Source organism: Tenrec ecaudatus, chromosome 17, assembly GCF_050624435.1.
Source record: "Tenrec ecaudatus isolate mTenEca1 chromosome 17, mTenEca1.hap1, whole genome shotgun sequence".
Taxonomy (NCBI): domain Eukaryota; kingdom Metazoa; phylum Chordata; class Mammalia; order Afrosoricida; family Tenrecidae; genus Tenrec; species Tenrec ecaudatus.
The window spans coordinates 20,800,564-20,814,828 of NC_134546.1; the positions used below are offsets into that span (position 1 = coordinate 20,800,564).

Here is a 14,265-nt window from a genome sequence, read left to right on the forward strand (position 1 = left end):
ATGATAAGTCACAATACAGTTTCATATACTATTACTAATAACTTCTTTAGGATTCATTCCTTTCTCTCTCTGCCTGCCCCTCCCCCCTTTCATTTGGCCAAGTGCATTTCAGTAAGTGCATGCGGGAGCTGAGAGGATGATGAAGAATTATGGGCGTCAGTATTTATTCCACACTCTACTACAATCGCTGCTATATTCCTTGCAGATGAGATGGCATTTTGACTGTGGGTGAGATGATTCATGTTCAAGTGAGGCTTGGTAATAGGAGAAGCGCAGCGGCCAGGTTGAAGTGGGAAAGGTTGATATTCATTATCCTGGAAAGTTATTAATAAAGGGAGGAAAGAAACTCATTGCTAGCAACCGATGAAAACTCCATGGACAACAATGGTCTGATCCACAACTGATCAGGGGTCTGGTACAGAGCTGGGCAGCATTTCTTTCTCTTACACAGAGGGTCACCTTTGAGCTGGGACTCATTTGAGGGCAGCCACCAACAACATCGACAACAATAACGTGAAATGTGCAGAAAACCCAACAACAGAACAGACTTGCCAAGTTTCCCTTTTCAGGAGTGTGAAGCCAACAGGGGTGCTATTGTATGGAAAACCCAGTCAATGCGGAAAGTTGCTGATTTCTTCTTCTCTAACACAGGACAGCTGGCACAAAGCCACCTCTGCCTCAGTGAGGGTTACACTCAGGGAGCTTGGGGCAGCTGTGCCGGTGGGTGGATCCCACATGGAAGCCCTGTGCTGAGCAGCTGGCCCCACGCTAGCCTAGCTCCCCTGTCAGATGAGTCCCCAAGGCTGGGGCAGGGAGCACCTCTGCCCATATCTACACCCAGAGCGAAGGCTTTTCTAATTTGTGCTCTTATTCAGACAAGGATCTAATGACACTGTCATTCAGCAAAGGGCTTTCACTTTTTCCTAGTGAGCGTGTGCCCCTCCCGCCCGCAGAGGGACCGGGCAGTTGGATTGAACGGTCTAATTGAACACCGTCTGCAATGGTGGCAAAAGAGGCCAAGGGCACAGCTTCCCAGAGTCGCCACATTGGGAAGCAATTGCAAACACGCCCATACTGCAGGAAAGGAGTCCACAACTGAGAACACCCGGCCTCCCTATCCCACCCCCTGAAGGCTTACCTCAGTCCTTGGAGCTGGCTAGAGGGAGTTGGAATGAGAACCTGGGAATCCTGAGCAGCCGGCCTGAGTAAACCAGAAGCAGAAGCCCCATCCCAGGGCTTCTATTGATCCTCCTAGGCTGCGTGGCTCTCAAGAATCCAGAACCCCACCGCTTCTCTGCACCACCTGTCCCCTTGTCTTTGACAAGTTGGCCTTAGGACACTCTGCATAACAACCTCCCTGACCCACTTTCTCACCTGAAGCCTGTCACATGGACCTTCATCCAGATTGTTCTGGATGAATGCTCAGGCTAGTGGGTTTCTCCTCCCAGCTTGTCTCCCATGGGGAACCTCCTGCAGTGGAAGTCAGCACCTCCACTCTCCATACCAACTCCAGCCCCTAGCCCCAGCCCTGTGTTGTCCTGACTGGTCATTCTCTCCTTGACCCCCTTCCCTCGTCACCTCTGGAGTGTATCCTCAGCTCTCTCCTACATCCTCCTCCTCTTCCCTGCCCGGGACCCCTTCTCCATGAAAACGACACCCTTCCTGCCTCACATGAGCTCTGGGCTTCTTGCAGGTTCTCAAGGGGCTTCTACCCAAACCCAGGATTAGTTATTTCTGCTAAAAGTGGACTTGCTTCTTGCATGTCTTCCCCGAATCCTGGGCCTTGCCCTCACTCTCAATCCTCAAGGGGCCACATGTGGTAGCTGCCCCCTCTCCCCTCCTCCAATCAAAGGACAACCTGCTGTTTCTGCATCATCACCTGTGTACGGAGCCTTCGCTCCTCTCTCAGGGGCACGACTCTAGGCTGGGCCTCTTCCCTGCAGTCTTTCCTGCCTTGTTTAATGCACTGCCACTGAACAGAATCCCATTTATAGTAAACCTATGAGGCCAAGTAGAACCACTCCTTAGGATTCCCAAGGCTGTACATCTTTGTGGGAGCAGAAAGTCTAGTGGATTTGAACTGCTGACCCTGCAGGGAGCAACACCATGTGGAACCCAGTGCTTCCAAAGATCTCTTCTTAGAGCCAGACTTGAGGGCCAGTCTCTTACCAAGCCTTTCAGTTTTGTCCCTACCAAGTAAATGACAAACTTGCTGGTTCCCTTTCATTGTCCAGGCCTATCCCCAGCCTGCAGGAGCCCTGGCAGGGCATTGGTGATGCCTTGGGTTGTGACCGGCATGGTGAGCAGTTAGAAACCACCAACTGCTCTGAGGGCGAAAGACAGGGTTTTGAACACCTGTAAACTGAACGTCTCAGAAACCCACAGGGGCTTGCTGTGCATCAGCATCAACTTGACGGCAGTGAGATTGTGCTTTGCTTTAGATCCCCAGCCTGACCTTGGGTCCTTGGGGAACAGGGACGCCCCCCAGGTCTGCCTATTCTACGTTAACTTGGGGCCTATTGTTCCATTACCGGGGACCTAGTAGAAAGAAAGCAGGAAGATGAGCCAGGAGGAACTCATTTGAGATGAATGCTAATAGAGCAGCCCAGGATTGGGTGTCACAGACTGTCCCCGAGCCACCTTATTTTCCTGGCCACACCTCTGTGCTTCTGCTATTATTCCCTTTTGGGTGCATCTTTCCCATAGGTTCTTCTCTTCAGAAAAAAAAAAAAAAGGAATTTACTCAGTCTCCTCCCTCCCAACTCCCGGCAATAGGAAACCTTTGGACTAAAGTCCATGATTCAGCATAATGTATAACAATCTGTTTTTTGCAGCCCCCTCCCCCACCCCCAGATCATTCCAGTGCCCCCTAGGGGGTACCACCCACTTTGGAAAACACTGTCTTCCCCATATCTATGGGTCCACATGGTCCCTCAACCCCCACCATGAACATAAGCTTTTCTCATCATTGAGTCGATTCCAACCACAGAGAGCCCACAGTATAGAGTAGAACTGATCCATGGGGTGTTTGTGGCTGTGAACTGAGCAGGCGCAGATAGTCAGGCATTTCTTCTATGACATTGCCGGGTGGGTTTGAACCACCGACCTTGGGGTAAAGAGTTGAGCGCCAACCCTTTATGCCACCCAGCAGTGCCACCTCCTTCTTAATGAGCTTGTCTTTCTTTTCACCTGCTGAACTAATTTTCCCCCCTTTATTCATTCATTCACTGTACTCTTAGCACATTTCTAGTGAGTATCTGTGACAATACTGGGGACACACTGGAGGAAAAAGCAAACAAACAACCTTCGTCCCTGCTCTTGTGGAATGTACAGTCTGTGTGAAACCTCCCATCCCCCCACGGAGAACCCTAGGCGGGTGTATGCCATTGCTGCCTCCTTTGGTGGCCCCAAGGTCCTAGCAGTGTCTCTTCCTGGTAGTTTCCAGAAAGATGTGTTCAATGAGTGAAGGTATGAGCCCACTAAGCACTTGCTAGTAGATCCATTTTATAAATATATAGCTTGCAACTCTTCTCTTGAAGTTTCTCCCCTGAGAGTGTTTGCAGTAGAAGTTACACCCGAGCACAGCATGGATCACTCCAGGTTTTTATTACTGCGAGGTCCTTGCGACTCCATAAATCTTGAGTTCCCCCAATGTAAATCGCCACCGAGCAGGCAGAACAATGGCATGGGCATTCTTGTTATCGGGGACCTCGTATTAAGACAGATTAACTTGGAGGGGCGAGTACTGTCCTGGGTATCTGCCCCATCCCTCATTCTTATTGTGATTAATGAAATGGGGCATATATTTTTTCTACTCTGCCAGAAAACATATTGAGTTTATGCCTCATCCCAGAATGTTAAATATTGTCTTAGAATTACATTATCTCTTACACAGATGGATGGGCTGGGTGCCTTGTGTGCCGCTGACAGTTTTCCTGAAGTGGAACCACAAGTGGTAAGGGGATCATTCAGCGATGATTATGGCTGGAAAGCATGCAGAAACTTCCAGCACAACTGGAGTACATGGGTATACTGTGAATTCCAAAGCAAAAGAGCAATGTAAAGATGCTGTTGACCAAGAGCTAAGACAGGTAGAAATAGACATGCCTTTCTAGTGGACATCTACCTGGAAATAGGGTTGTCTTCGGAAGTAGGACCCTTTGAGGCGGCATGCTTTCATACGTATAAGTTACTTAGTATTGATTATGGACTCAATATTTTCAAGTGTACTATGTGGTAGGTAAACAATGAATTACGATTCTTACGTTACAAGTTGAAAAGCTAAGAGCAGACCTAGCATTATGAGCCGCTCTGAGTTACCACACTCTGAGTACCACGATTGGTAATCCGGTGTACTGAATTTACAACGGGGGCTGTTGTTTCATTTAATTCTTTTATCGTTTCAACAATGGTTTGTTGAGCAAGCCATTAGGTGGCGAGGGTGGCTAAAGGGAGATGAATAAGGCATCCTTTCCTTCCGTGGGGACATCATAGCTCTTAGAAGATGTGGTCCTTGGGAGGTGCCCTTGAGCCAACTCCGACCCATAGTGACTGTATGCATGAAGGAACAAAACACTCCTTGGTACAGTGTCATCTCACAATTGTTCCTAAGCCTGAGCCCACTGTTGCTGCCTGGTTTTCAATCCCACTTACTGAGGCCCTTCTTCTTCTTCATTTGTCCCTGCACTCTACCAAGCAGGATGTCCTTCTCCAGGGACTGGTGTCTCCTGACAACAAGTCCAAAGTACGTAAGATGAAATCTTGCCATCCTTGCCTCTAAGGAGCACTCTGGCTGTACTTATTCCAAGACAGATCGATTTGTCATTTTGGCAGTCCATGTACTTTCAATATTCTTCGCCAGCATCACAATTCATAGGCAGTGATTCTTCTTCTATCTTCCTTGTTCATTGTCTGGAGGATATGGGTATGATAATGAAATATTGTAATCACTCTGTCAAGAGCAAGTGTGGCGGCATGGACAACCTTCTTTGGCACTTGGAGGTCTGGGGACCAATGTTTCCCGGTGAGGGCAAGAGAGGCTTTGGAAGGAAGCTGACATTTCAGCCAGAGGAGTTTTCTAGACAGACACGGTGCCTCCCAGCTGGGGAGTCTGTGCAAAGAATCACAGATACAAAGCCATTTGTTGCAATTCTCACTTGGGCAGCATGGTTGGGATGTGGGGACAGAATTGAGTGGCAGAGAAGGAGGACCGGAGAAGTAGCCTGGGCTAGATTCTTAGCTGAAAACAATTTTGGAACACTTACCAAGTGCTCTGACGTGTGCTTAATGCTGTCGATTCAGCAGATAATGCGCCAGGTCAGGCCCTTGCTCTTTTGAGCTTTGGAGTTGAATACATCCAGGCGTGATTAGCGTGGAACAAATAATCACAACAAAGGTTCTGCAATCCAGTCAAACAGGTCGCAGAAAGCACTCCTAAAGGGATGATATTTTTCCCGAGACCCACAGGATAAGCAGGAGATGACAGCCTAGGAAACGATGTTCCCTGCTGAGAATGTTGGAAGTACGATGGATGGGCAGTCAGGAGAACAAGCGGCGCTGCCCTGGTGGTAGTACAGCCGGGATGCTCCTCAGAAGGGAGGGCGGTGAGACGTATTTGGGGCATGTTATCAGGAGAGACCAGTCGCTGCAGAAGGACATCCCGCTTGGTAAAGCAGTGGGCTGGGGGAAAGGAGGGAGGCCCTCAATGAGGCGGATGGATGCAGTGGGTGCAACCACGGAGTCACACGCACACAACCACCGTTGTGAGGATGGCGCGGGGGCAGCCACTGTTTCCTTGGGTGAAACATAGGGGCCTTGTGAGTCAGAACTGATTCGACAGCACTCAGAACAACAATGCTGAGGAAGTAACCAATGCCAAAGGTCTATAGTCAGGGTGACAGATAGGCAGTTAGTGCCTGGAAAATGGTCTGAGAAGGGTAGGGTGGGGTGAGGTCGCACTGGGCTTGTAGGTCAGGATGTTAGCTTCAGAACCATGAGAAGGCATCCAATCGTTCTGTAGTATGGCACACACCTTGATGGATAGGGTTTAAATGTACCGTCAGCTCTGCAGTGAATGGATTGGTGTGGTCTGTTGCCATCGAGCCAATTCTGACTCACAGCATCTCCACGTGTGCAGAGGGCAACCGCTCCTTAGGGTTTCTGGGGTTGGAGCCTTTCCGATGCAGAACGGATTATTCCTCACTACTCTTTCAGTTCGTGGTTCAGTGCTCAGCAATGGGGCCCAAGCAAGGACTCCTGGAGAAAGAATGACTAAGAAGGGGGTATTTCGTGGAAGTAGGGGGACCAGATAGGTGGTTATTGCTGTGATCCACATGAGAGATGATGGTGGTGACAAGAAGTGGGAGGGGCCAGTGGGGTGATAGATGTTCTAGAGGTAAGAACAATAGGACTTGATGTCTGAGTGACTGTGGGGTGAGAGATGGAGGAGGAGACAAAGGGGGGGGGGATGGATCACAGCCTTGGGTAACTCCCAGATGGTGATGTCATTTCTTGAGATGGGGTGCAGTTTTAAAAAAGGGGAAACTCATGAGACTGCTTGGTCTCCTAGGGCAGTGGGAGCCCCTTTTTGAGTGGTGTTAAGCAGCAGCATCATATGCTTAGTTGAGTATTTTAGGTCATGCCGAGAGCTGGAGGCAAGGAATGCAGTGCAAGGGGGGTGGCAGTGCTCCTGGCGGAGGTGATGGGGAATGCTTGAAGTCGGGACTGCAGGCTCACAATTTGGCTGAAATAGGGCAAGGGCCAATGATGGGCCACTCCAGGTGACCAGCTCCATGAGGATCATGCAGGAAGAAGTGATTCCTGCAAAAGAGTGGCTACTGGTTGCACCAGGTACAAGAAATCAAAGGGACTGAGGGTAACCCCAAAGTCTTTAGGGTCTCTTAAGGGGGATGCCACAGCTGTTCTGTGATGCTGACGTGAAAAACTGTGGTGCTGAGCTTTTTCTTGGAAGGGACACCCCCAAACCAAACTCACTGTCTTTGAGTCGATGTCAATTCATAATGACCCTCTAGGACAGGGTGGAACTGCCCCTGTGGTTTTCTGAGGCTGGAACTCTTCAGGGAAGTAGAAAGCCCTGCTGTCTCATTAGGCGTGGCTGGAGCTTTGAACTGCTGGAGTTAGCAGTCCAATGTGTAACCACCACACCATGCCACCAGGGATAGGACACCAGACAGCAGTTTTCTAGCCCGTTGGCCACCGAGGTCTCTCACAGTCTTCCAGGTTTCCTTCCCCAAGACGATCAATGAGGGGAATGGGTCTAGCGACTTTCTGTTGCTTCAGAGCAGGTCAGGGGCCCCCTTTGCCCTGAGTGCTGGCTAGTTTCTTCTCTGTACTCGAGAGGACATTGACAGTCCTGGAATGCTCCAGCCAAAGGTAGACTGAACTAACGTAGTGGCAGGAGGTGTTCAGGGCGGCAGGCCTTCCTCTTGACAGAGGGCTCAAGACCAGCTGGAGTTGCAGTAGATGCTCTAAAGCTCTCCTTCCCACCACAGATCCCAGCTCTACTGGGGACCTGTCAATCTGGGAAGGATTTTTATGTTGGGTTAGATACGTCTGACATGATTAAAACCCCACTTGGGGTCCAAGAGATTAAAAAGAGGTTGGAGCTGGAACCCTGGCTATAGGAGGCTCACTTGGTGGTGGCTGGAGGCTACACGGATCACTTCCTATGCGTAAATGCACAACCCAGGCCTGAGAGTGGCCACTCCACACTTGGCACTCATGGAGAGTCAGAGAAATGAACCTCCCAAGAGGCCAACACCAACACCATTCAATTCTTCATTCTTTCTACAACCTACAACAGCCAAGGGGTGCTGTAGCCAAGGGATCCCTAATAAAAACACAAGGAGCAGCGGAGAACACTTCAAACTCACAAGGGGGCAGATTACTTTGGAGCAGGGGATGGTGGGCAGGGGGGGTAAAAATGGTAGCTTGGTTTGGCAGGCAACAGCAATCTGCTGGCATTTACCATGGGGATTCCTGGGAACACGGGAGAAAAGTCAGTCCCCTGTGGACATGACAACAAACCACAGACGCCCACAGCAATCCCAGAAAGAATGGATTCTACTTTGCTACAGATGTGTGGCTAGCCCTCCTGTAGCTAGTCTTCTTAGGGGAACCAACCCACCCTCCCACCCTCGTGGGGAAAATGCAAATGCACTCGCACGTTCACTGAAAGGTAGGCATTAGAGACCAACCAGAGGTAGCTTGGGGAAAAAAATGCCTAGCAATTTATTTCTGGGGTGGGGCCGTGAGGTGTGTGGGCTGGGGAGACCAGCCGTTGAACAGACTGTGGAATACAGTTGTATGCTGATGCCCATAGGTCCACAGGAGTTGGAGTGGACGCCAAGGTAATGTGGTTATGTGGCTGGGATAACAAGGCAAGGAGGGGACAGAGCAGGGGACGTTCATCCATCCTCAGGAACCATGGGTGACCTCAGCTGGACACAGGAGAGTTCATCACGTGTGCACCATGGGAGTTTGGTTTGGCAGCCACTGGACTTCCTAGAGAATATTGGACTTGGCATGGCTTGAAGTGTGGAGGGGACGGAGATGAGCTGGGAGAGGATCTGGTGGGGGCAGTTGGTGGGGGGAGGGGGGGAGTAGGGAAATGGGCCAGGATATGGCAGAGGAAACCACGTTAAGGACACACAGAATGACTTCCAGACCCAGAGCAGGAAGAGCAGGGTCTAAAAATCATCCACATTTCTGTGGCCTCAGTGCCCAGCACAGCACCTGGCATTTAAGAGGGGCTTAATGTTTGAGTGATGAAGGGATGATTCGAATCCAAACACTTCAAGAGAAGCAGACACTTCACAGAATAATAAGGAGCTGGGACAGCTGGTCAAGCCACAGGTGTGTCCCCACAGTAAGGAGGGAGAGGCCACTCAAGCCGCTCAGCTGATACTTCAAAAGGCCTGTTCTCCAAGCCACCTGCTGATGAGAGTCTCATAGTTTGGCTTTCCACGTGGCTTTGCTTGCAGGCAGTGGATGTGTTGACTGGCTAAGGAGAGAACCCACTGCAACCAATGTTTTACTGCACGTTTACAAAATTAGCATTTGTGGCCTAAGTAGGTCCTTGGGGACTGGGAGTAGCTCAAATCCTGAGCATGCCTAGCCCTGCCAAGCCAAGGTCTGATCTAGAACTTACTGAGATGCTGAGCCATTGTCACCTTCTAAGGTCTTGTTGGTTTCTTCAGAGTGCTTCTGCCATCCCTTAACAGATGCACCAGGAGAGCAGACAGTACAAGCTCATCCCTCTTGGATTCTTTTGGCCTCTACCCTCAATGGACATCTGTGTGTTGACACTCAGAGGCATTGCCTTGAGACCCCTTGCAACCCAAAGCCTGGTCTGAGCAGAACTGGCATCAGCTGGGAGCTTGTTCGAACTGCAGACTCTCCGCCCCATCCCTGACCACACCTGCACAATGTGCCTTTTAACTAGCTGTCCAGGGCATTCGTACGCACCATGCAAGATGAGAAGCACTTTGGTCAGTAGTTCTCAACCTTCCTAATGCAGCCACCCTTTGTGGCCTCATGTTGTGGTGACCCCCCCAACCATAAAATTATTTTCTTAAAAAAATGATTTTATTGGGGGTTCATACAACTCTTATCACAATCCATACATGCATCTATTGTCTCGAGCACATTTGCACATATGTTGCCATCATCATTTTCTTTCTTTTTTAAAAATCATTTTATTAGGGGCTCATACAACTCTTATCACAATCCTTACATACATCAGTTGTATAAAGCACATTTGTACATTCATTGCCCTCATCATTCTCAAAACATTTGCTCACCACCTAAGCCCCTGGCATCAGCTCCTCATTTTTCCCCTCCCTCCCTGCTTCCCTTTCCCTCATGAGCCCTTGATAATTTATAAATGATTATTTTTGTCATATCTTGCCCTGTCCGACGTCTCCCTTCACCTACTTTTCTGTTGTCCATCCCCCAGGGAGATCCTTATAATCGGTTCCCCCTTTATTTTCATGGCTACTTCATAAGTGTAATTTTGCTGCTATTATGAATTGTCATGTAAATATCTGATATGAAGGATGTATTTTCATTGTTACAAAGTGTAGTGATTAATCACAAAACAATACATAATTCTATATTGTGAAATATTTATTTCTAATTACAAATAAATGAAATTTTTCCTTGAAGCATGGTGTAGCATGGGTAACAGTATTCATGTGGGTACTCATATGTGGACACATCTGCATGTGGGCAGACCGCTTGGAGACGGTAGAGGAGCGGAGTCTCAGTTCCTAAGACTATTGGAAATATGTGTTGTCCGATGGTCTTAGGTGACCCCTATGAAAGGGTTGTTCGACCCCCAAAGGGGTTGAGACCCAAAGGTTGAGAACCGCTGACTTAGAGCATCGGATTCAGTGTTGTCCACGTGTGTCCAGAGAAGGGAATCATCCGGGCTGCATGATTCACAGAAAGGGAAGAAAAGATGGAAAGTAGAATATGAGTGGTGGGTGTAGGCACCCCATGACAGAACGTACAAGGAGACCCAAAGCCGGGCAACGGAAAGAGACGTGAGCTGCTTCTAGGTTTCGGTGAGGGGTGATGAAAAGCCTTATCAGTAAATAGTGATGCTGGTTTCCCATGAACATGAGTAGAATGAGTGCCACTGAATTATAGTCTTAACCCTGGTTCCAGTGGCAAGTTTTGTTTTATATGTTTTATCACAATTAAAAAGCCTAAACCTTAGGGGATAAAAAAGGAGACTTGCACCTAAATCACGGGCTGGCACAGGCCCTGGTGGCGTTCCTCTAATGAAAGCTCCTGGCAGAAAAGGGCAGTGGTTGTTGTTTGTGGATCTTTCTAAACAACTTGTGGCAAATCCGAGGTGTGAAACATTCCAATAACACGCTGGCTCTGACCTTTTTCAGCATTACTGATCTCAGCTTCATCTCTCACTGACACGCCTTCAACAAACACGCTTTCCCCTGAGACATGAAAGGAAGCTGACTTTAAAAAAGAAAGAAAGAAAAGGAGTCAAGATGGAAAGGCTTCAGGAGAACGGGGTTCCTTCAACCGTGGAGAAAGGCTGTTTTAGAGGGAATTAGGTCTGCGGCATCGCTGTGCTCACAGTCCCTTGAGACTCCTCCTTCCCACTCGCCTGCTCTACGCTGGGCATCCATCCTGGAACCTGGAAGAAAGCCTTTCTACCTTCAAGCAAGCGTCTCACTCTGAGTCCTGATGAATCACTTGCCAACTTTCATTTACAAATGAATCCTGCTCCCCACAAGGATTCATCAAAGAGCAGCGACTCACCCCGAATTATGTAAGAATCAAGGTAACGGGATCTACATTTCTTAGCTGGTCTCTTGTTCTAATTTATTTCCAATAGAATGCCTGTTACAACTAAGCAACTGTTGGGGGCCTAGTCATTATGTGGTGGGCTGCTAACCACAAAGTCAGCAGTTCAATACCACCAGCCACTCTGTGCAGAGAAAGTAACTCCCGCGAAGAGTTACAGTCTCAGAAACCCACGGGGGAAGTTCTAGTCTAGTTCGTAGGGTTGCTATGAGTCAGAACCAACTTGATGTCAGCGAGTGAGAAGAAACTTTTAAGTAATTGATGAGACATAGGAAACCAGAAAGAGAAGGTCGGTTGGGGAGAGATGTTTGATTGAGAGAGAAACAGAAAGAGGACTTGTTTTTAAGGTAATTGGAAGACCGTTTTCCAAGAAGAGCAATTGTGATCTGTCTGTGTCTCAGATTTGGGACTTGAGTGCTTTGGGGGATTAGAAGAAGAAAGACTGACCAAGTAGGGGCTTCTGTGGGGGTCACAGTGGCTGTGGAAGCCCCTGCATTGATCCTGGTCATGGACCACAGCCTGCTGCCACCCCGTGGCTTCTCTTGAAGGGAAGAAGAAAGACAGACCAAGGAGCCCTTTCTCTCCCTCCACCAAGCAGTGAGGCAAAGCCTGGTGTCTTTAACGAATTCTCTCCTGGGCTCTGGCACGGATGAAAGGTACCTACTAATTGACATCCTTAAAGCCTCCTAAGAGACCCCCCGGAATCATGGTTGGTATTTTAAGTATAGAATATATTAGGCGAGGGAATCAACCAAGGAATAAATCAATAGTTGAACAGCATCTGTCTGCACTGTGCTCAGCACCATGCAGAATAATCTACAGAATAAGCATACAATATGGCCCCAGACCAAGAGAACCTGTCTGCAACATTTACCAACTGACTTTTGAGTCCAGAGGCCCGAGTTCAAATTCCACTTCTACTGTGTTGGGAAATTAATTGGGAGCTTATCACTGGTTGGTTCCAGTTTGATCCCCTTCTGAGATTTGTGCTTTTACCCCCCTGAGATACTGAATCAGAGTCTACATTTTAACAAGCACCCCAGGGAATGCTTCTGTGGATGAGAATGTAGATTCTGATTCAAGGATATAAATATTCAATATGTGTAATATTTTCAAAGTGTTTAGTTTACAGCCCAAACTCAATAAATTGTAGCTACAGAGTGATCTCTGGAGAAACAGGAAAAACCCACACAAAACAATTTATAAGCAAAGGTAGTGCTGCATTTTGATAGACGTTTGAAATAAGGAGGACGGTGCAGCGGCTTTGAGGTTTGATCAGATCGGGTGTTAGACAAGAGAGTTCTCTCATAGTCTAGACAGCATTACTGAGTTGAAGTGGGAGAGGCAGAATAGATTGATGTTTCTTGGGAAGACTTTCTGAGGCAATTCACCCATCAGTAGCTCAGGAGTTCCAGTCCACCATGTGTCTGACCCTTTACCCAACTTTACACTCTTGATTTCCCGCTCTAGTCTTTTCTTATGTCTTTTTAATCAACTTTATCTAAGTGCAGTGTATATGGATGCCATAGCATGTATCATCCATGGTATCTGTTCATTAATGAGTTAAGGCATCATGATAACATGATGAATGCATGAGTTCTAATAGTTGCGAAGCCAGGCTCCAATAACTACATGAAAAAATAGAACAGCCTTTGCTGTTGCTGAGTGAAGCCCAGCAAGGCTTATTGCTTGCTAAACCACTGCAGACGTGACTCGGTCTCAGGCATCAAGTAATGGATGCCATTTCAAAATACAAAGATGTGTGAGAGAGAGAGCAGCGGTGTGGAAGAAAATGTTTTTACAATTGTGGGAGCTGCCACTGAAGCGTTGGCGGAGGAAGAAGAAGAGGTCCAGTTGGAGATTGGAGAGAAACATGGAAACTGAGGAGGGGAGACCAAGGAAGATGAGAATAACAGGAAGGTACTTAAGAAGCAGAGGAAGAGAAGGTAGAAGACCACCAAATGGGAGCAGGTGGATGATTAAAAGTTAAATGTCATATAGAAACTGCTGAAATGGATGCCAAAAAATTGAAGATATTCCCTGTAATTCACAGATTTCCTCTTTTTTTCAAAACTAAATGAAAAGAAATTTGATAGATGCATTATATATATATATGGAGAGAGAGAGAGAGAACATTTTTATCACCGCTTGCCACCCACACTGAAAAGTTCTTTGACCCCCTGGTAATCAGTGCCATTGTGGTCTCCCAGGAACCACTGATCTGATTCCTATCACTACAGATGAACAGATCAGGTTTCATTTTCTTGAACTGTATGCCATTGGAAACATATACTATGTGGTATTTTGTGCTTGGCTTCATCCATTTAGCATAATGATTTTGAGCTTCATTTTGTTGCATGCATCAGTGGTTCATTTGGTTTTATTGTTGGCTAGTATTCCATAATATAGATAAACAACAATATATTTATCCACTTATCTGTTGATGAACAATTGGGCCGTTTCCAATTTGGGGTTAAGGCAACTGAAGCTGCTCTGAACTTCCATTTATAAGCCTTTATATGCACATGAGGCCTTCATCATCTTGGGGAAATGTATTGGAGTGGAATGGTCAGGAATATGCAGTGTATGCTTCACGTTCTCAGAAGCTTCCAAGCTCCTTTCCATGGTGGTTATACCATTATGCATTCCCTTCAGAAGTATATGCAAATTCCATTTCCTTCACATCGTTGAAAACATTTGATATGCGCAGTCTTTCTAATTTTAGCAATTCAATTTCCCAATAATTAGGAATGTTAAACCTCTTTTCATGTACCTAATAGTTACTTGTATATCTTCTTCTGTGAAATGTCATTAAAATCTTTTGCTTATTTTTTAATTGGATAGGTACAAATCATTTGTCAGGTGTGTGTGTGTGTGTATTTTTGCGAATATTTTCTCCCATTCCATGACTGG

General features: G+C 47.4%; 1 protein-coding gene across 1 annotated transcript in view; it reads right to left on the bottom strand.

The window, feature by feature from the left end:
* The window catches only part of ALK (ALK receptor tyrosine kinase), an 897,834-nt gene that overhangs the window by 376,334 nt on the left and 507,235 nt on the right, over positions 1-14,265 (bottom strand). The gene's annotated exons all lie outside the window — the stretch shown is intronic.